Consider the following 24,313-nt stretch of genomic DNA (forward strand, 5'->3'; position numbering starts at 1 on the left):
GATTTTGATCTGATGAGTGTTGTTCCAGTGTAATACTGTGTGTGACATTCGATCAAGCATCAGGACCAAATGGAAAACCCTGAGATTTCAGAAGACAGTAAAGAATCCTCATTGACATGTCATTCTGTCGTCTTAAAAGTTGACAGTTCTCTCTCTCTCCCCCTCTCCCGATTCCTCTTTCTTCCATCTGTCCGATCACAACTTCCATGCTCCTATCACAGGGTCAGGAGTAGACAGGAGAATAACCTGAGGGCAACTCCTGTGTAGTGCACTCTAAACCAAGGAAACTGTACTCTGAGGGTGGGCGAGGGCTTACGTAAAAACTTGCGCCTGATAAGAAACACATAGATTTTGCCAACCCCTTTTCTTCTGTCTGTCCTCTCTCATTTGGGACAATTGACCACTAGCGCCTTTTGTGTGTGTTTATCAATATTGGAGGTTGTGTTTTATGGTCCTACTTTCCTTCTGTGTGGTCTTGTTTGGCATTATTGACCTTAATACAGTGTCTTGCAACCGTAAGCCAGGTGTTGTGTGTCTGTCTCTGAATTTCTCATGACTCTTCAGTGGCAGAGGAAGATTTCTTTGTGTTCATCTTCCCTGGTTCAACCAATTTCCAGCAGATCAGTCTGTATCCTGAGATTATGAACACCCTAAACAAGAACTGCGACCAAAGTAATTGGCACTCTAAAACATCTTAACAAAATTGAGGTGCTGCCTGCCCACCCCATAATCATGTATCCATCTCGGGCAAGGAGCTCTGAGTCCTGCAACAGTCACTGACCGCCTAAAGAAGTATCGGGATCAGGTACATGAAATACATTGAAATTATGGGATGTTAGCCATCAATATCACTGAAAGGACAAAAATCTTTTTGCAAATTGTGGATACCGAACTCCATGGAACTGAAATGCAAAAGGATGAAACACTTGCCAATAATTGGATCCCTCCAAAATCGTTAAGGATAACTTTCAGTCAAAATGGTCAGTAGCCATGAAACTAATTGTCAGTTTCTGAATATAAGCGTGGCAGTGAGCCACACATACAAGCACACCTTTTGTCCTCAATGAGCACTGTATGCCAGCACAGAAGAAAGAACTAAACCAGTAGCAGGAAACTGTGCTTTGTCCCATGATGAAGTAAGGACTGTACTCCAGAAATGAGGAAAATAGCTCCTGTTGCTGTGTGGAAGTGGGATCGGCGCTGTAATGACCACACTGAAGCAATTGGTTATGCTGAATTAAGCACCTTTATTCGGAGCGCCGGGGAAGTGCTGCCTTCTCTAACTCCGGCCTCGCGCACCTAAAATGGCCGCGCTTCCGGTTCCGGTTGGGGCGTGCCCTTGAACCACTAGACCCTTACCACACATCTCCCCTCCCTTTAATAATACAAAGCAACCCCCATAAGGATCAGTCTTACTTGGTGCTCATATCAAAGTCTTCAAACTTCTTGGGTACGTTTACCAATCTGCCCGCTCTCGTTCTGGATGTACCCTTCACCTGCTGTCCATTTCCTCCTTCGTGGAGTGTCTCTGGCCGCTTGCCCTCTGACGTGCTACTTCATTCTCGTTCAGTGGCTCTCCTCTTGTCTATGTCCTTGCTGACTCCTCCACGGGTTATCTCTGCTCTATTCTCTGTGTCTCTGTCCTCTCCTGGTTTGAGCATCATGGACTTCTCTACGCCCACTGTACCATCCCCTTCCTGTCCTTCATTGCTTTCTTGTGGGTGTGCGTCTTCTATTCTTGTCTCTTCCCAGTTGAGGATTTTGTTACATTTTGCCATTCGATCTTGCGACCATACCTTCCCATCACTGAGTAGTGCGGATCTGGCATATGGCTCGATGACCTGGAGTGGTGGGGTGAACTTGCTTTCCCCCTTTCTTTTCATTACTGCCTCTTTGACCCTCACCCACTCTCCTTTTTCCAATGACTTCCCACTTGTGCTTCGCCTTTTGTTGTACTCTCGTGTGTATGTGGCTTGTGCATCTTCCAGGTTCCTTTTGACTACCGCTGGAGACCATTTACTTTAAACCACCATGTGCCTCCATGCGAGGTTGTCTTTGGTGAAGGGTTCCCTTCCTCTAAGTACCTTGAAAGGGCTGTACCCTGTTGTTCCTGGAGTGATGCGGTATGCCCACAGCATCTTTTGCAATTCTGTTTCCCAGTCTAGCCCGGCACTTATAGCTGCTTGGATGGTTCCCATGATAACTCTATTGAACCGTTCGACCAGTCCATTTCCAGCCGGATGATATATGGGTGTGTGTTTTACTTCAATCCCGTTCCTTGCCATGTACGCATCCCATTTAGCCGACATAAATTGCGGTCCATTATCACACGTTATCACTTTAGGGATACCCTCTTTCACAAACACTGCGTTCAGGAATGACAACACTGCTTCGGTGTCTATATTTTCTTTAATCTCCACCTCGGGCCATTTAGAGTATCTGTCTACCATAACTATGGCGTACTTTTGCACTCCTTCTTTATCTAGGATGGGTCCTATAATGTCAATGGACACCATCTCCCACGGACTACTTGGTGTGGGGAACTTTCCTAGTGGCGGTCTCATCAAAGTCTGTGATTTGTCTGCACGGGAACATAATTCACATTTACGCACATGTCTTTCAATTTGGGCATCTATGGCGGGCCACCAGAACATTTGTTTGGCTAAGGCTTTCGTTTTAGTTATTCCTTAATGGCCTTCATGTAGGAGAGCCAAAAGATGCTCCACTAGTGCTTGGGGAGGAATGACCTTGTCTCCTCTCAAAAGGAAAACGGGATTTTCCCCTCACGACAGTTCTTCTCTGACTTCCCAGTATGTTCTCATTTGAATGTCCAGATGCTTTTTGTCAGGCCACCCATGCACTACATATCCCTTGACTGCTGCTAGTGTTTCGTCTCTTCCATACGCATCGGCCCACTCCTGTTCACTGATGCTCTGCTCCATGTCTTCTATGGTGGCCACCATGTACCCCTCCCAACCAGGAGGTGTCTGTTCTTCTGCTTCTTCTTTAGCTGCCGCTCGGCTCCAAAAATCCGCCACCTTGTTCTGTGGTCCAGGTATGTACTCCACCTCATACACATAGTCCAACAACCTCAGAGTCATTTTGGCTATGCGGGGCGTGGCATGTACGTGTCCATCGGATGTAAGGACCTTGATTAGGGGTTTGTGGTCCGTGCGTACTAAGAACTTAGCTCCCCATAGAAATTGTCGGAAGCGTTCCATGGCCCAAACAACCGCCAACATTTCTTTTTCAATGACGCTAAATTTTTCTTCATTGGGGGCCAGCGATCTCGAAGCAAAGCACACCGTGGAGGCCTCTCCCGTTTCAGCTTGTTGCGTAAGCACTGCCCCAAGGCCCTTATCACTGGCGTCCGTGGTCAGTATTGATCTCGCTTCTATGGTCGAACCCCTTGAGTGGAATCGCTTTGCTCAATTCCTCCTTCAGTGCTACGAACTCCTCTTGTTCTTCTTTGCCCCATTTGAACCCATTCTTTTCCTTCAGCAGTTGTCTGATGTGGGGGGTCTTCGTGGCAAAGTGGGGGATGAATTTACTATAGAATTCGGCCATACCCAAGAATGACCTGACATCTTCTTTCTTCGTGGGGGCCGGCGCTTCCTTTATAGCTGGCATGTTGGCTTTCTTCGGTTCGATTCCTTTCTCGCTAATCTCATGTCCTAGATAGGTTACTGTTTTTTTTTTAATTTGCACTTGTCCCATTCAGCCGTGAGCCCGTTTGTTTTCAGTATTTCCAGGACCTTGTGCACCTTCTCGTTGTGTTCCTTCTTCGACTTCCCCATAACCAGGATGTCATCTTGGAAATACTGAACACCTTCCACTTTCTGGAACAGTTTGTGCATTAACTTTTGGAACACGCCTGCTGCAGACGCCAGTCCGAACGGCATTCTCACGAATTTGTAACACCCGAAGGGTGTGAAGAAGGAGGTAAGGTGGCTGCATGACGGGTGTAGAGCTACTTGATGGTAAGCTGATGACAGGTCCACCGTTGAGAACCATTTGATGCCTTTAGTCTTGGCAAGCATTTCATTGATGCGGGGAAGAGGGAACTTGTCCACTAGAATGTTTTTATTTAGCTCTCTAAGTTCCACGCATAATCTCACCTTCCCGTTCGGCTTCTGTGCTACAACCAAGGGGGACAACCATTCAGCGCTCTCGATTGCTTTAATTATTCTGTGTTTCTCCAATCTCTCCAGTTCGATTTGCACAGCTTCGCGGCACCTAAAAGGTATGTTCCTGGCCTTGTGGGACACCGGTATGGCTCCCTCCTTCAGGTGGATCATGTGTGTGTACTTTGTCAATCGTCCTATCTCTCCTCTGAACCCCTCCGGGTATACTCTTTTCCACTCCATACCTTCATGGATTCCTTCAATTTCTGTAGTCATTACTTTCTCGACTCCTCCAGGATTTAGTTTGATGCCTAGATCGCCTTGGTCCCTCCATCCAAGCACAGACGGCCCCTTTTCTGACACGTATAGCTTACATTCCGCCTGCCTTCCTCGGAACTCAAATGGTAGGGAACAATATCCGACCATGGGAATCCGTTGTCCCGTGTAGGTGTTAGGGGTGTTACAGGTCGTCTTAATTAGATATGGATCCAGTATGGATTCAGTGTATATATATATATTGAATTTAAAGAGTTGCTTTAGTTCTAAACTTCATTTAGAGGATTATTTAGATGTTAAGTATAATTAAAACTCTAATTAGAAATGTAATCTTTAGTGATTGCCTTTAGCAATGCTTGTTTGTTATTTCACTTAATTGTGTGCTGTTTCCTAGATTGTGCGCTCATGAAGACAGGCTCCGTCTGTCCTCGCGCTTGGTGTCCTGAAGTGCGAGCCTCGCGCTGGTCTCGTGGCTGAAGCTATAAATATTAGCTTCAGCCAACTGCCAAACGCTTTGTCTCTCGTTTATCCCTGCGAGAGCTTCTGTCCCCGTGTTGTGGCTTCTCAGTCCTTGAAACCGCCGCTTCCCCTTAATTCCTGAAATGGTCTTAATGCCCTTTTTAAGAAACCAGTCGATGAGGCCCTGAATTCCCCGCCTGCTTCCGACGCTGATTGAAAGCCTGCGAGACGGCTTGCTGAGCGCCGGCATTTTCGTGAAGCAGCCGGGAGGTTTGTTTACCCGCTTCTCTCTGCCGGTCGGCAGTTCGAGTCTCCTGTCAGTCGGACAGTGAGGAATTGCTGAAAGACGTGAAACAGGAACAGTAAGAGATATAATTTCGTTTTAAAAAGGCCACGAACAATTTACTTGATAACTAAGTGGCAAAGTGTTATTTAAAGACAATACTCCGCGCAAGACCTTTTTGAGTTTAGCACGTCGAGTAGAGCTGAACAATAAACAAGCCTTGACAAAGGCAAAAGACTCAGTACATTGAGCTGGAAGTATAAACTCAAATGGAAACGCTAGTTATTTAAAGCGATACCAACCAGGTCAAAGAGTTTAACGTCAACCTTTGAACAGAGTGTTAATTGTGAATTGTTGTAGTCGCGCATAAGGCAGATTGCTGAGTTAAACAAGCCTTGGCGAAAGTAAATGTGTTAAACAGGCAGATTTACAGGCAACTTGGTCAAATGTGTATAATCTGTGATATGTTAATTTAGCTACAAGAGGTATATTCTAATAGCCTCGCATATTTTACAAATGGGCCATGTAAAACAAGCCTTGATAAAGACAAAAGTATGTGAAAGTTAAACAGAACCAAAGTGTGCAGTTGTGATATGCAAACCTTATAACAGAGTTATTTACAGATATATATATATCGATGTATTTAAAGGTTCGCAGATTCACAAGTAGGATTTGAATTTATAATTTAGTCAGTAGAGAAAATTGGATAGGCTGCTATTTTCTATCTTCCAACTGCAGAACCTCCTAAGGAAGAAGTTGCTAAAGATTCAGGTATGATCTAGCATGAAGATTTTGAGTTCAGTTTTAACTAACCCAACTAATCTAACTAGCCTGTCTCCTTAGTTAAAGCTTTAAGTGATTCTGACATGTTATGCTTATTTGAAGGTGTCAAGCTTCTGAGTCAGTACTAAAACTTCAGTAAAGTGCGAACAAGGGTCAGACGGATCTATGGTCAGTAAGCACAATGTTTAATTAATAGTTATAGTAGTTAAGAAGCTGTCAGCGAGGTAATTGTCGTTCATATTGTTCATCTTGCATCGCAGCATTACTTGAAGTCAGCGCGGACTTACCTAACAGAAGGTCCTCGGCCTGGAGCACTTCCTAAGAGAGACACAGTCGAAGATTAAATCTTGTATAATTTGTTGTGCGTCTCTCTGTCCACTTCCCCTTTCCCTGGGGGAGAAGTCAATTCAGTCAGTGTACAAGTCCTGATTGAGTTGGTTGATCCTTGAGGGAGTTGGGAGTTTGCAGCTCGAGAGGAAACGTCAGAAGAGTCTCGTAGGACTCCTCAACAGTAGACAAAGCCTAACTTCCCATTTTAAAAATCGTTTCCTTTCAAGTCTGCAAACTCACCCTCCTGGATGCTTCACAGTTGTCACAGTTAGTCCAGAAGATGACAGTGGAGATGGAAAATTTACGTTTAGAGAATCAATCGCTTCGTCAGGAGCTAGATGAGACTAGGGTTGGATTCTCGTCTTGGAGGGATTCTTCTAAGGAGAAGAAACCGGTTTTAGCGCCAGCCAGATTTGGAGTTGAGGTTATTCAGCCTCATACCTCAGAAGTTCAGTCTGATAAACAACCAGTTCAAGTGACTGTTGTTACTCCTACACCTGTCCCTTTGGCTAATCCTGAAAGGTTTACTGGAGATAATAGCAGATTTGCAACATTTTTTAGTCAATGTCAATTGCATTTCATGTGTAAACCTCAAATTTTTTCTTCTGATTCTGCTAAGGTGGCTTTTATAATTTCTTATCTGGGAGGGGTGGCTGCTAATTGGGCCATGCCTTTAGTAGATAATAATGATCCTTTGCTTCACAATTTGCAGAATTTTAAATTGGCCATGTCCAGTCTATTTGCCAAACATACCTTAATCCAATCTTCTGATAACGAGTTATTGAATCTTCGTCAAGGGACCAAGGACCTTGTATCCTATATAACTACCTTTAATAGACTTCTGTCTGAAACTCATTGGCCTGAGGAGAAGAGAATTTCTTTATTTTACAGAGGTCTAAAAGATGATTTAAAAGACTCCCTTGCGCACATAGTGGATTTACCTGATGGGTTTAAGGAATTTCAGGATCTAGTGGTTAGACTTGATCACAGATTGGGTGAACGTAGGAATGAGAAAACTAGGAGTGACTATAGAAGTCCTCTAGTGAAAGTTGAGAAAAAAGAATCTGAGGTTAAAAATGTTTTTGTTGAATCTGTTTTACCGGGTGGGTTCAAAGGGCCTTTAACTCCTGAAGAAAAAGAACGGAGGCGTAAAGGCAATTTATGTTTATACTGTGGCAAACCTGGGCATTTTGCCAAGGATTGTTTGGTGAAACCCGCAAAAAAGAAAGTTTTAGTTGTTGAAACTCTTCCTGTTAAGCCGTCGGAAAACTAAAATACTCGAGGAAAGCAGAGATCGTTCCCTCGAGCAAATCTTCTTCTAAGATCTCCAAATTTGTCACCAATGTAACTACACATATTCCCAAACATTTTACTATTCGGATGGTCTTTATCTTAACCACTCTTCAAAGACATAGTATTCCTGTACTTTTGGATTCTGGGGCTACTGGGAATTTTTTTGATATTGGGTTTGCCCATAAATTGAATCTGAAATTTGTTTCTAAAGAGGAGCCTGAATCTGTGAGAGCAGTTGATGGTTCGGTTTTATCTTCTGGTATGATTCAATTTAACCACAATGTAAAGTACAAAGTTCCCCAGACTGGGTAGAGAGGAGGTAGAGTATGTCGATATGTAGTGTGTATAGAGAGAAAGAAAGAAAAGCCAAAGAGGGGGGAATCCCCTTGTTGGGACTAAAACCCTCACACACCTAGCAAGCTAGATGTCATGCTTCATCATATGGGTTTGCTCCTCGCTGAACTGGCGCTGCAATGTTCAGCGGGCACCCTCAAGGGGGCTCTTTAACGGAGATCTTTAATCCCTGCCATATGGTGCATGCGGGTGTGTGGGGAAGAAAGGGGTGTAGTCGTAGGAGGTGAGGTGAATATAAAAAAGGTGGGTCAGTCCACAATAGAATTTATTGGAGTGGCTGGCGCCCTTGGTAAAAAGGTGGGAGGGGAGATAGTTGCTACTGGTTTATGTTGGGCAAGATATCTACAACCCCCTGGTGTGGTCAACATGTTTCATGCCTACGCGGCATTTCATCAGGACCCAAAGTGGGACGTACTACACAGTGAAAATAATATAAATGTAAAGGTTAAAAATCTGTAGTCATACAACCTTATGCCAAAAGGTCATAAAGGGGCAGGCAAGGAAATCCTGCTCGGTATGAGTGACCCTAAGGGAGATCGTGAGATGCCCCGCAGTCTGCTCCAGTGGGACCTGCACGTAAAGGTCAGGAACCCGGAAAGCATGCGGTCGGAGCCGCTAACACCTACCCCCACCGTCTGGTCAGGAGCGTGTTAGCGGCTCCGACCGCACGCTTTCCGGGTTCCTGACCTTTACGTGCAGGTCCCACTGGAGCAGACTGCGGGGCATCTCACGATCTCCCTTAGGGTCACTCATACCGAGCAGGATTTCCTTGCCTGCCCCTTTATGACCTTTTGGCATAAGGTTGTATGACTACAGATTTTTAACCTTTACATTTATATTATTTTCACTGTGTAGTACGTCCCACTTTGGGTCCTGATGAAATGCCGCGTAGGCATGAAACATGTTGACCACACCAGGGGGTTGTAGATATCTTGCCCAACATAAACCAGTAGCAACTATCTCCCCTCCCACCTTTTTACCAAGGGCGCCAGCCACTCCAATAAATTCTATTGTGGACTGACCCACCTTTTTTATATTCACCTCACCTCCTACGACTACACCCCTTTCTTCCCCACACACCCGCATGCACCATATGGCAGGGATTAAAGATCTCCGTTAAAGAGCCCCCTTGAGGGTGCCCGCTGAACATTGCAGCGCCAGTTCAGCGAGGAGCAAACCCATATGATGAAGCATGACATCTAGCTTGCTAGGTGTGTGAGGGTTTTAGTCCCAACAAGGGGATTCCCCCCTCTTTGGCTTTTCTTTCTTTCTCTCTATACACACTACATATCGACATACTCTACCTCCTCTCTACCCAGTCTGGGGAACTTTGTACTTTACATTGTGGCTAATCTTTCGGACACGTACACTGGACCCCTTTAAATATTGTCCGTCCTGGTTCCCCCCTTTTGTTACATGATTCAATTTAACACTGAACCATTAACTTTGGTAGCAGATAATGGGCATACGGAGAATGTGGTTTTTGATCTTATTGATGCTCCAAGTTTTGGCGTCATCTTAGGTATTCCTTGGTTGGAATTACATAATCCCAATATTGATTGGATCAAAAGGACTGTTACCTTAGAGTCTTCCTTTTGTAAGTTACATTGTTATCAAGAGACCAAGGATCCAGTGATGCCCCTTTTTTGTGCTGCTTTAACTACTGAAGATAATAAAATTCCTGTAGAATATAGGAATTTTTCTAAAGTTTTTGATCCTGTTGAAGCAACCAAATTACCACCGCACAGAATTTTTGATTGCAGGATTGATTTAGTTCCTGGTGCTATTCTGCCTTGTAGCAGAATTTACGCCTTAACTGAACCTGAAAATGTTTATTTAAGAAGCTATTTGGATGAGCTTTTGGAATTAGGTTTTATTCGACATTCTACTTCTCCTGTTTCGTCTCCTCTTTTCTTCGTTGCTAAGAAGTCTGGTGATTTGAGAGCTTGTATTGACTACAGAGCGGTAAATAAGGCAACCATTAAGAATAGGTATCCATTGCCTTTGATTCCTGTGCTTTTGAATCAAATTAAAGGTTCTAGTGTCTACACCAAGTTGGATCTTAGAGGAGCATATCATTTGATTAGAGTCAAAGAAGGCGATGAGTGGAAGACCGCTTTTCGTACGAAATTTGGTCTTTTTGAGTATACGGTTATGCCTTTTGGTCTTTGCAACGCTCCAGCGGCTTTTCAATATTTCATTAATGAGGTCCTGCATGATTTATTGGATGTTTGTTGTATTGTTTATATTGATGACATCTTAATTTATTCTAAAAGTATGGAGGAGCATGTACGTCATGTTCAGTTGGTATTACAGAGATTGAGAGATCATTCTCTGTATGCTAAGTTGGAAAAATGTGTTTTCCATGCTTCTCAAGTTGAATTTCTTGGCTATTGTTTGTCACCAGAGGGAATTCATATGGATCCTAAGAAGGTTGAGGCAATTTTATCTTGGCCAATCCCTGCTTCTATAAAAGACACACAGAGAATTTTAGGATTTGCTAATTTTTATCGGCGTTTTATTTCTAAATTTTCTGAAATTGTTACTCCTATTACCCAGTTATTGAAAAAAGGGAAAGTCTTCTCTTGGACTGAGGAAGCTGATCAGGCATTTTCTTTGTTGAAGAAGGCTTTTACCTCGGCTCCCATTTTGGTTCATCCTGATCCTAATAGGCCTTTCTTTGTAGAAGCAGATGCTTCACAGACTGCTATTGGTGGTGTGTTGCTTCAAAAGGATTCAAATACTGGTCACCTTCATCCAATTGCCTTTTTCTCCAGAAAATTACTTTTGGCTGAGCAAAATTATACGATTGCAGAACGAGAATTGTTAGCTATTAAAGATGTGTTTCAAGAATGGAGGCATCATCTTTTGGGGGCCAAGCACACTATTACTGTTTATTCTGACCATAAAAATTTGCAATTTTATTCCACTGTTAAGGCGTTTACTCCCAGACAAATGAGGTGGTTGCAATTTTTTAGCGAATTTGATTTTTTGATTATGTATCGACCAGGGAAGAAGCAGCTATTATCTGATACACTTTCACGTTTAGTTTGTGAAAGGGATTTAAATTCTATGAAGGATCCTCCTAGCATTTTGCCTTTAGAAAAAATTGCTGCCGAAATCCATTCAGAAAGTTTTTTGGATTCAGTAAAAAAGGAATTAAAAAATTTCGAGGTTCATGAATGGTTATTTAAAAAAGGTAATTCCATTAGAGATGGGTTTTTCTATCACAATGATAAATTGTTTATTCCCACAAGAGAATTACAGGATAAGGTCATGCAATGGAATCATGATTTGGCGATTGCTGCACATCCTGGTATTAACAAAACCTTGGATTTGTGTCAACGTCATTTTTGGTGGGAAAAAATGATTTCAAGTATTCAGCAATTCGTGAAAGCTTGTCCAGTTTGTTCTCGTCAAAAGGCTTTACATGAGGTTCCGATGGGTTTACTTCGTCCTATGACTATTCCTCCTCACCCTTGGCATACAATCAGTTTAGATTTTATTACTGACCTTCCTAAGTCCAATGGTTTTACGACAGTCCTTGTGGTGGTGGATCTGTTATCCAAGATGGGACATTTTATTCCATTACATAAGATTCCCTCGGCAATTGAATTTAGTGCTGTATTTTTATCTAATATTGTGAAACTTCATGGTCTGCCCTCAAAGATTATTTCGGATAGGGGTCCTCAGTTCATTTCTAAATTCTGGTCACAACTTAGCAAACTTTTGGGAATTGAGTTGGCTCTGTCTTCTTCTTTTCACCCACAGACGGATGGTCAGACGGAGAGATTGAATCAGCATGTTGAACAGGGTTTAAGATGTTTGTTAACTACCTCTTCTCACCCTTGGGATGAAATGTTACCGTGGGCTGAATTTTCCTATAATAATACCACTCATTCAGCTTTGGGTTGCTCTCCTTTTTATTTTCTCACTGGTCAACATCCAAGATCTATTCCTATACTTTTACCTGATGAACAATTGTCTATGCCAGCAGTTACTGATAGGTTGACTCATCTGTTGGATATTCAAGATAAGGCTAGAAAGCAATGGGTCAAAAGTAAGGTATCTATGAAAAGGACTGCTGATTCTCATCGTAAAGTTGCTCCTTTGTATAAGGAAGGTCAGTTGGTATGGTTGTCCACTAGAAATATTCAGATGGAAGGTCCCAGAAAGTTGAAGCCTAGATATATTGGGCCTTTTGAAGTTAAGAAGGTTTTGAACCCTGTATCGGTAAAATTAATTTTACCTGAGGAATATGCTATTCATCCTGTTTTTCATGTTTCCCTGTTGAAACCTTTTGAACCTTCTACTCGTGCTGATAACCCACCACCGCCGGTAATTGTCGGTGACCATGTTGAATTTGAGGTTAAATCCATTTTAGATTCCAAAAGGATTCGGGGTGCCTTGTTTTATTTAGTTGATTGGAAGGGTTATGATCCTTCTGAGCGATCTTGGGAACCTGAGAAAAATATTCATGCTCCTAGACTTGTTAGATCTTTCCATGCTCGGTATCCTGAAAAACCTAGACCTGTAAGACGACCTTTGGGGGGAGGAACTGTTAGGGGTGTTACAGGTCGTCTTAATTAGATATGGATCCAGTATGGATTCAGTGTATATATATATATTGAATTTAAAGAGTTGCTTTAGTTCTAAACTTCATTTAGAGGATTATTTAGATGTTAAGTATAATTAAAACTCTAATTAGAAATGTAATCTTTAGTGATTGCCTTTAGCAATGCTTGTTTGTTATTTCACTTAATTGTGTGCTGTTTCCTAGATTGTGCGCTCATGAAGACAGGCTCCGTCTGTCCTCGCGCTTGGTGTCCTGAAGTGCGAGCCTCGCGCTGGTCTCGTGGCTGAAGCTATAAATATTAGCTTCAGCCAACTGCCAAACGCTTTGTCTCTCGTTTATCCCTGCGAGAGCTTCTGTCCCCGTGTTGTGGCTTCTCAGTCCTTGAAACCGCCGCTTCCCCTTAATTCCTGAAATGGTCTTAATGCCCTTTTTAAGAAACCAGTCGATGAGGCCCTGAATTCCCCGCCTGCTTCCGACGCTGATTGAAAGCCTGCGAGACGGCTTGCTGAGCGCCGGCATTTTCGTGAAGCAGCCGGGAGGTTTGTTTACCCGCTTCTCTCTGCCGGTCGGCAGTTCGAGTCTCCTGTCAGTCGGACAGTGAGGAATTGCTGAAAGACGTGAAACAGGAACAGTAAGAGATATAATTTCGTTTTAAAAAGGCCACGAACAATTTACTTGATAACTAAGTGGCAAAGTGTTATTTAAAGACAATACTCCGCGCAAGACCTTTTTGAGTTTAGCACGTCGAGTAGAGCTGAACAATAAACAAGCCTTGACAAAGGCAAAAGACTCAGTACATTGAGCTGGAAGTATAAACTCAAATGGAAACGCTAGTTATTTAAAGCGATACCAACCAGGTCAAAGAGTTTAACGTCAACCTTTGAACAGAGTGTTAATTGTGAATTGTTGTAGTCGCGCATAAGGCAGATTGCTGAGTTAAACAAGCCTTGGCGAAAGTAAATGTGTTAAACAGGCAGATTTACAGGCAACTTGGTCAAATGTGTATAATCTGTGATATGTTAATTTAGCTACAAGAGGTATATTCTAATAGCCTCGCATATTTTACAAATGGGCCATGTAAAACAAGCCTTGATAAAGACAAAAGTATGTGAAAGTTAAACAGAACCAAAGTGTGCAGTTGTGATATGCAAACCTTATAACAGAGTTATTTACAGATATATATATATCGATGTATTTAAAGGTTCGCAGATTCACAAGTAGGATTTGAATTTATAATTTAGTCAGTAGAGAAAATTGGATAGGCTGCTATTTTCTATCTTCCAACTGCAGAACCTCCTAAGGAAGAAGTTGCTAAAGATTCAGGTATGATCTAGCATGAAGATTTTGAGTTCAGTTTTAACTAACCCAACTAATCTAACTAGCCTGTCTCCTTAGTTAAAGCTTTAAGTGATTCTGACATGTTATGCTTATTTGAAGGTGTCAAGCTTCTGAGTCAGTACTAAAACTTCAGTAAAGTGCGAACAAGGGTCAGACGGATCTATGGTCAGTAAGCACAATGTTTAATTAATAGTTATAGTAGTTAAGAAGCTGTCAGCGAGGTAATTGTCGTTCATATTGTTCATCTTGCATCGCAGCATTACTTGAAGTCAGCGCGGACTTACCTAACAGAAGGTCCTCGGCCTGGAGCACTTCCTAAGAGAGACACAGTCGAAGATTAAATCTTGTATAATTTGTTGTGCGTCTCTCTGTCCACTTCCCCTTTCCCTGGGGGAGAAGTCAATTCAGTCAGTGTACAAGTCCTGATTGAGTTGGTTGATCCTTGAGGGAGTTGGGAGTTTGCAGCTCGAGAGGAAACGTCAGAAGAGTCTCGTAGGACTCCTCAACAGTAGGTGACCGGTCTCACATCCATGGGTTGTAGCTCCTGCCTGACAGTTCCCACGAATTCTTCTTCCCATACCTTTCTCTGAACTATCGTGATGGGAGATCCAGAGTCAGCAACTATGTTAATCGATACTCCACCAATGTTCATTTTCAAGACTGGTTTGCTGGACGCTTTGCAATTTACATCCAACACTTGCACATCAATGTATAGTATTTCTTCGTCCTCTTCGTCATTGCCTGGTCCAACATCGTCTTCCTCCTCGCCCTGGTCTACATATTTTATTGCAGTACTTTTCGGTTTTCGCCTGCAGACTCTTTCGTAGTGTTCAAACGTCCCGCTATATGCGCATTTGGCCTTGAACGCCTGACACGTTCTGTCGTTTCCTATATGGGAGGCACTGCCGCATCTGTAGCAATTCGTTTATCTGTCCCAGTTGGCTTTTTGTCCCGCTCCTGTGTTTTGTTGTTTCCTCCTGGCAAACTGATTTCTCGGCTGTCCCATCTGTTTCGGTCTCTCTCCTTTGTCGCTTGTCATCACCTTGCAGACTGTTATTTTGCTGCTCGTGTCCTTCCTGGCTGCCTCCGCACACCTCTTGGACAGCTCCGCCTTTTTTACCAATGCCCACACTTCTTTGAGCGGTGCGTCGCCATTGACCCATAGTTTTTCTTGTACTGTGGTGTTCGAGGTATGCATTATGATTTGGTCTCGCACCAATTCATCATGTAGATTACCAAACCTGCATGTCAATGCGAGTTTTTGAAGTGCAGCTACATATTCATCGATGGTTTCTCCACTCTCCTGCTTCCTCTGGAAGAAATTGCATCTGTCTATGGCTACGCACACCACCGGTCTGTAATGGGCATCTATGTCTTCAATGGCATGCTGAAACACGTCTGTATCCGTCGCTTGTCTGGTTGCCTTTACCATGTTGTCATACACCCGGATTCCTTCTGGCCCTAGATTGTGTAACAATATTTTTTTCTTTCTTGCACTTGAGAATGCCCCGTCACTTTCTTCTTCCAGTGCCGATAGATAGTTTTGGAAGTACCTCTTCCAGTCTTCCCATGGCATCGTGGGTTCCCCTCTCTTTGGCAAGAATGGTACTAATGCACTCAGGGATGTGGACGCCATCGCCATCCTTTCTCTGTCCCTCTGGGGCTCTTGAACTTGTCCACTGTTGCTTGGTGGGCTACCTGGGGCTGTTCTCTCCCCTTCTTCTCTGTTGGGGCTTGAGTCGTCACCCTCACCTCCTGACGCACCTCTGGCGTCCAGGTTTGCCCCTTATTACTGTCTCTTTGCCCTTCCCTGGTGCCTTTCGCCTTATCTGTACGCTGACCGTGACCCTTTGTGGCAGCTTCGTATTGGCGTGTCGTCTGCCTGCTCTTGGCTCTGGGTGTAGTCCCTGCTCGAGGGATAGTTGTGCCCCTCTCCTGCTGTGGCCTTCAGTGGCTCTTTCGTGCCCTTTGGCTGCTTAGCAATTGCGCGCTCACCTCAGGCCAGTGTGACCTTCCTGTACCCCGCGCCTCACCTCGGCTGTTTGGATGCCTGCTGGGTAATGGCGTGCACGTTAACTGGCACCGAGTGGTGTTTCCTGGGTGCTCAGCTGCATGTGCCGCCCTTTGCGTGGCTGCCTGTTGGGGGGGGGCTCGCTGGTAGCGCTTGTACCTCCCTCTGCCGCGCTCCGATGTGTGTGTGTTCGCCGTCCGGCCTCTGCCTGCGTGGCCGGTGGTCGCCTGATCTCGCCTCCGTTTTGTTCAGTTTCTTTTTTTTTCTTTCTCTTTTTCGGGGGTGGTTACGCATCCCGCCTCGTCGCCATTGTGGAAGTGGGATCGGCGCTGTAATGACCACACTGAAGCAATTGGTTATGCTGAATTAAGCCCCTTTATTCGGAGCGCCGGGGAAGTGCTGCCTTCTCTAACTCCGGCCTCGCGCACCTAAAATGGCCGCGCTTCTGGTTCCGGTTGGGGCGTGCCCCTGAACCACTAGACCTTTACCACATATAGCTGCAACCTGCCTTATGTGCTGTGCTTAACACCTACCTTAATTAATGCCAGAAGTACAGACGGGGTTGTTGAGTGCTACTCTTAAGCACTGCTGCCTGATCCTGAGGTGCAACATGAGCTCAGAGATTAACTATCTCTACCCAGCCCAACAACTACAAATGACTGCTCTGGCTCATTTATCTCCCTATTAACACCCTTGAGCAAGGGAGAGACCCTTTGTGACCTGGTATTGATAGATGAAAGACGAAAGAGTTCAGCGAGCCTCTGGGACAGATTGCTACCTTTTGGAAGGTCTGCCCAAGCATTCGTGTTCTAAACTGCCACTTCTTCCCAGTGTTGTTGTGCGTGCATAACATGGAATTGTGTAGGTCTCTCACCCAGCTACCTAACAGACATCAATCATGAAGAAATAATTCAGCACTCCACTGTGGTTGAATTTGCATTCTGTCCCTGAAATATTCTAGCTAGTGCCCAAATCTTCTGAACAGATCACATCATCTTCCTAATGCGGACGCTCAGCTGCCTTACACACTCCCAAAGTGTGGCCGAATTCCATGAAAGACCCACAAGCAGCCACAGCTTTCTGCACAAACTGGCCCCGCTTAATAAAATACCTTAAGGACAAGTTAGTCTTAAGCAATACCTGAAGATCAAAGACATTTCTGAAAATACTAATCAGATATGCAGGGGGCTATTCACATAGGTAAACTTACACATGAATAAATCTACATGTGCAGGTTTACTCTTAAAGTTTGTAGTACATGTATTACTTTTACCAGTTCACCATTTAACTACTGTAGAGTTACACGTCTCCATTGAAACCAGGGGGTGCAGTCTAATTACGAGTGTAAAGTTATTACATGAAACGTTTCACACATAGGCAGCCATCTGTACCACAAGTGAGGGGATCTTCCTATGTTAAAGTATGGTTAAAATATTTTTAGGTTAAATATTAACATACATTAATTTCAAAATCAAAATTGCTATAGCACTATTACCTTATATTTCAGTTAATTGTTTAATTAATGAATTCAACCATATTAATTTAAAATTATTTCATAAAACAACCCGTGTAAACTAAAATGTTAATTTTTTTATTATGTTTTAAAAGTTAACATTCTTTATAGAATTAATTTATAATTTTTTTTTCTTTTTTTTTCTTTACTTGTATAGTCTGGCGTTGATAGTTAAATATATGATTTTAATTATGAATTTGTGATTGGCTTATCCAGTTCCTGATCCTTATTGGATATCCAGTTGTTAGATCTTCTATATCCAGCCCCTCAGTGGCACAATACAAGATCCATCAGAGGATCAAGTGAGTGTCAGTTAGAAGAGACAATATTAATAAGAAACAAAATGTATATAAAAGGGGTCCCAGTATCCGCTGCAACATGAGTATTACAACTCTGGTAGTACTAAACATAATACCAAATGCAATTCATGACTAGGCCTCACAGTGTTGAAGGTCCTGCCACACAGTGAACACACAGGTGTCCCCTCGTAATGCACTATGCTTAGATAGTTACAACCATTAGAGAAAGTCAGCTTCCGTATTAGCAATGCCGTGGCTATCACTATCAGCCTGATTCATCATTCACCCGTTTTGCGAGCCCCTGATAGCGATTCATAGCGAATCGCTATTAAGGACTCGCAAAACGGTATTCATGTAGGAATTGCTAAATAAATAGCGATTCCTACACATTCCTTATTTGCGAGTAGCAAATTGCTAATCGCAAATAAGGAATACTCCCCATTCATTCCTATGGGCCAAAAGGCCCATAGGAATGAATGGGGAGTATTCCTTATTTGCGATTAGCAATTTGCTACTCGCAAATAAGATAGCGATTTAAAGGGTGCCAGGGGTGTCCAAAGGACACCCTGTAGCACCCCTGAAATGCACATTTGAACAGGTGTTGCGCACACACATGTCCAAAGGACATGTGTGTGTGTAACATGCAAAAGAAAAAAATGCACTAAAGTGCTTTTTACACTGTTTTCGCAATTTACCACCAAGTCAGACTTGGTGGTAAATTGCGACCAAATATTGCGATTTCGCAATTTCTAATTGGTTGATGAATTGCATTTAAGGAATCTCTATTAGAGATTCCTTAAATCCAATTCCTCGCAAATATGCGATTTCGGTAATAGAGATTTTTGCATTTGGGATGATGAATCTCAAATGCAAAAATCGCACTCGCAAAGGGCCAGATTCTCAGAATCTGGCCCTTTGCGACCGCAAATCAGCTTCATGAATCAGGCTGTTTGCACTTACACTTAAAGAGAACTAAAGCCCTATACTTTATAAAAAATAATATTATATTAATATACATGACAATGTTTGGGAATAGCCAGAGTGTAGGTTCAGATAAAATAATTGGGGGGCTCACATTTCTCCACTCATTTGCAAAGGAGAGCAGCAATAATTTGAGGGAGAAATGTAAAATAACGAAGGGGCATATTTACAGAAAAGTGACAGAGCAAGGCGTTAGACTAGTTCTTGGCTAAACGCCGTGCTCCTCCACTTTTGAAATTCAGGGCTGCACCATATTTACAGCAATACGGTGCAGGCCTGCGTTTCCTCCTGTGCTGGCGCTGATTACAGCTACCTAGTGCCAACACAGGCACCCTTGCACCAAAGTGCAAGGGTGCCTACTTTGGAGGGAATGATTGTTTATGTGCAGGAAGGTGTCCTTTCCTGCAGATAAACAATCTTAAATGGCAGTTTGTAACTTCCATGTGTGCAGCTTTGTGCAGCAACCTAGAAGTTGCAACTCATCATTTTTTAACCCCTTCGCTGCTGCCGTCGGCCGTTGGACGTCGCGCAAGCTACCTCCCTGGTGCTGCGCAAGTCCAACGGCCGACGCGGCCCCGCCCACCCTTTAGAACGCCCGCACCGCGGCGGAAAAAACGCCGCGGTTCAGGCGTTAAATGATTTTTTATGTGCACAAAGGGGCACCTTCCTGCACATTAACAATCATGCATGGTGTTTTGCTGTTTTTATGTGTGCTGCACAATGCACAATGCAGCACACATCGAAACAGCAAAAACTAGGCAAAATAAAGCGTTTCTCCTCATTGCACAATGCTAGGACCAGGTTTATTTGGTCTTTAATCTGGCACTGCATCATATTTACGCCACCCGTGTAAATATGGGGCAGTGTCAAAATCTATGGGTGTTGCAGCGGAACTCTCACTGCAACACCCATTGCCCACCCGTCTCTTTCATGCTAAGGATAGTGTGTAAGGGTGCCTTATTTAGAAGGCTTAGAAAACACTACTTGGTATGGGCTCCCAACAGTAAGGCCAAGCCACTGACCTAACACTAAACTGAACAATTGGCAATACTGTTGTCCTCAATTCGACTTATTTGTCACAGCACATTGGAATTATACCAAACATGGGTCCAAGACTTATAATTCAGTCTGAATAAATCATCATTTTTATTAGATCACTGAAAATACGTTTGTCAATTGTTTTATGTCATTTGCACAATTTTTACATCCCTACAATAAAAAAAACCCACAGATTATACAATGAATGACAACTACCACTATATACAATCCAAAACATTTACTCGCAATCATTCAACACATTGCACACTCACACTATGACTTTCACACCAGAACATAAAAATCTATTTACATGGACAAATTCTGAAATCCTTATATACAAAACCATAGTAAGAACATTTTTTTAATACTAGTATTTTTATAAACAATGATGCCTATTTTTTAAATCTTATGGCATACAAAATAGCGGTCTACGCGTTTCGAACTCCAAACTAGTTGGGAGTTCTCATCAGGACCTCATGGCTATGAAAAGAATAAAAACAGGTATTTGTAACTACCCTTTGAAACCCCTCCTATTCTGCTCCCCAACTTATACTTCCGCTTCTTACCTCTTACTTTGGAAGAGCCTGAACAATCAACTCAACGTGGAGCACTGTGTCAAAAAATCAAAAAAACGATAACTGCCATTATTTATCAATCCCATTCCATATAAGGAGATTACATCACACACAACATTCGCCATTGGAACGTTGTCTAGATGAGTCAGTGTCCCAAGATTGCACAATGCCACTTATATCAAGAACTACGACAGCATCCAATTAAGAGCAATACTCACTCTCAGCCCACATGTCATGGACACCTCTAGAAAGTGAATTATATGCAGGGACCTGTAACAAAACAGTGACAAGCCTTATTAGCTTCCAAGGCTGACTGCACATGACACGTGACGATCTTATCAGAAAGGCTAATTGCAGGACTTACTTGGTCGCGGTATCTTTTTATATAGTATTTCAGGGTAAAGGCTCCCAGTGTTTTCTGCGTATATGGGAAAGAAAAGGCTGCTTTTAAAATGAGAATGAGATGAGAGTAGCTTCTAAGATCAGGCAGGTCACGTTAATGCAGAATTAATGTTTAAACAGATGAGCTGGCAAGGGGCAATCACAAATACTATTCAATTGTAAACTAATTAGAGAGACTTCTCTTTAGCTGAACCTCTCCTATTAATTTTCCTATGAACCTGGGCTGCCTGCTAGCCATATCCCTGAACCAAAGTTGAGCCCTCTGTTCTTACACAGAATCCAGCTAATGCTTACAGAGATGGAACTACAAATGAGATGCAGAAGGCTATCTAGAATAGGGAGTTTAAGAGAGAGAAAGTTAGGCTAAGAGAGCTGACACATGCCAACTAGAGATAAGTCAGAGTACTAGAGATTAAACTGGAAAAATAATGAAAGAAAGAATCAAGCAAAATCTAGAATATAGACAGAAGTATCAGAACAGATTAAAAGATTGGCCCATGCTGCAGTCTGAGCTTCCATCTAGTTGGAAGGGGAGTCAGCGCTGGTAGCAGTGGAGCAGGTACTAGATCTGTGGAGAATTTCAAAAATGACTTGATGTTAGGAGCTCTGGAAAACCTGAGTTAGATAAAACTTATCCAGAGTTTCCTAAACTGGATGGCGGGTATCAGAATGGCTTGGCACAAGCACAACAACAGGAAGCTGGTCACATCGCAGGTGCATTTTGTTACATTTTAGTTTTATGTTTGCAGTGCAACTGTACATCTGGTGATCCTTTTTGATTAAAGGAGTTTTTGGGTGGCCTGTTTTGACTTTCGACCTGGACAATTTTCCTTTGACAGATACAAAGTAAGGTATTTTATTAGTTCCTTGACTGCCACAGCTCTGGCTTGGACAGATTACACAACCACCCCGTGTTTTGAACAATAAGAAAGGAAGGAGGAACACATAGACAATGACCTTCCCCGTTTCTTGCGGGCACTTGTAATTGATGGAATGTCTGTGTTTTATGCACAATTTAATTTGTTTTTTGTCAGAGATCTATAAATATTGAAACATTATGGATTGTAGTCAGATGTACAGATAGGCTTATGTATTTAATTTATAAATTCAAAATCCCGTTAGAAATGTTGAATTTCATTGTGGAATGAGAGGTTTCCAATGAATTTATCCCTACAGTATACCACTTTGTGTGTTCCGTGTTTGTTGCCCAGGTATTATGGGGTTAGTTAGGTGACCCTTTCGGTTTTTGACACAGTTCCAGCTTGCCCAACTTCTACTAGTTGTCACTGAAGTTCATTGTTTGAACAGTTATGCCAATTTCTTGACGAACTTCAAGAACATTGTTATGTTCCAGGGTTAGGCCCATGTAGTGAAGAAGGTAATTTCTTACATTGTCCTATCTCTACACAATAACATTTCTGCAGTGAACTTTTGTACATATTTGCATGTTCGACAATGTTGGATTAGCTTATCTGAAACTACTTTGTTTACACATCTAACTCCGCACAACATTATCACGATGCCTCGAACATCATGTACAAGGCCTCTTTACGCACAATGTACAAATGTTGTTCTATCTTCATCCTCGGGTGACTAAGCTATCTACATATCCATAACATCGCTAATATACAACGTACATTGCAAGGCTGATTTCTGTTATAAATAACGAGCGTCCCGATAGAATAGCAGAGGAGGCACTTGAGCTGACATAGTGGATTGTACTCTCCCTAGCATTTTCAGCTCTTCCGGTAGGTCCAGTTCATGCTTGTTTGCATTGGTTTTAATTCTAAAGTGCACCCTGGCCAGTCCATTTTTGTCTCAGCCTTGGTATATGCCGGTGCCTCCGAAATGTCTATGGGCTTGGGTTATGCCCCAGAGACTCCAAATTCAGGTCAGGAAGAAGGCTTCTCCAAATCATGTACAAACTACTGATAGATTTCCATCGACTTCAAGTCTAGTGGCCTCCATCACCATTTCTCTCTTTGGGCTTGATTAACAAAGGTAGCTTACACTTTTGAGTAAGTGTACTACTTTTTGATATTCACAAAGGGCACTTTTGTGATAACTTAAATTTTTGTGGTAAGTCCAGCACTACACAATGCTAACCACTACTACAGCAACACCTTCCCTTAAAAAAGAATTGAGTAGGAACTTACTACAGTAGCAGGTCATCGCAGGGTTAGAACTAGTCCTATGTTCCTGCTGGTAGCCTATTGGTCGCAAGGATGTTGAGCTTTATGTTAAATGCCGTCTAGTTTTTGAACAATTCAAGGAAGCACCTACTTTATCTAACATCTGTAATGCTATGTTTACATCAGGCATATACCCCTCCATCTGGAAGAAAACCATCTGTTGAAAAAATCAAACCTGGACTCGACTGACACAAAGAATTATAGCTAATCTCCCTTTCCCGGCCACATTTTTTGAAAAAGTGATGTACGCTCAACTATCTAAGTATATAGAAGACCATCAATTACTAGATGACACTCAATTTGGCTTCCGTAAGGGCCACGGAATGGAAAGGCGCTCATCAAAGCATCTGCAGACATCAGAATCATCCTAGATCAGGGAGGGACGGCTGTTCTTATATTGCTGGATCTCTCAGCAGCTTTTGACACGGTCGCTCACACCATCTTGATCGACCGCGTCACAAAAAATGGGCATAGAGCCCTGTTGACTTCTTTTCTCACCAACCGTACACAGTTGGTACATTTTGGCACTTTCAACTCTGCCCAATTGGCCCTCCCGTGTGGTGTTTCGCAAGGTTCATCACTAAGTTTGACACTTTTTAACATCTATGTGTCGGACCTAGCTAGAGTCGTCAAAACACACTAGATGGGCATCACATCTTATGTCGACGATACGCAACTAGTGCTCACTGTACACAATGATGGTGAAAAAGTAGCAGCTAATTTTCAAAAAGGTATGCTGGCCATCAGTAGCTGGATGACCAGCAATTGCCTAAAGTTGAACTCTGATAAAACAGAGGTAATGACATTCGGCAAACTTTTTCCCATCTGGTCCTCTTCCTGGTGGCCCTCCTCATTGGGTCCCCCTCACCCACACCCAGTGACCAAGGTTAGACATCTGGGCGTCATATATGATGACAGGCTGACTTTTGTTCCGCTTGCCAACTCTGTGGTTGCAACTTCATTCTACAAAGGATGTATGACGGTACCACGCGTACTTTTACAACGCGTACCGTTACAACGCTACTTTTACCACGCAAGTCGTTACCACGACTTGCGTGGAGGGGCGCTGGATAGTAAATTTTTTTAATTTACTATTCCAACTCCAGTCCCCGTGGACTCTAGGGAAGGAGTTGGATAGTAAATTAAACTATTTACTATCCTGGAGCGCCCCCCAGCGCAAGTCGTGGTAACGACTTGCGTGGTAAAAGTAGCGTGGTAACAGTACCGCGTTGTAAAAAATGCGTGCTAACCGTTGTATACCTTCTACAAACTGCAAATGATAAAAAAGATCCATTTATCCCCTTGAATGCGGTAAAAACACTGGTCAGTACGCTAGTCATGTCCACCATTGACTTCTGTAATGGGCTTCTTTTGAATGCCCAAAGCAAGGTCATCCATAAACTACAATCAGTCCAGAACGCAGCAGCCAGAATGCTATCAGGAACTCCTAAATATAAGCCTATTTGTCATGTCATCCGGCAGTACC

Source organism: Lissotriton helveticus, chromosome 2_1 (genome assembly GCF_964261635.1).
Source record: "Lissotriton helveticus chromosome 2_1, aLisHel1.1, whole genome shotgun sequence".
Taxonomy (NCBI): domain Eukaryota; kingdom Metazoa; phylum Chordata; class Amphibia; order Caudata; family Salamandridae; genus Lissotriton; species Lissotriton helveticus.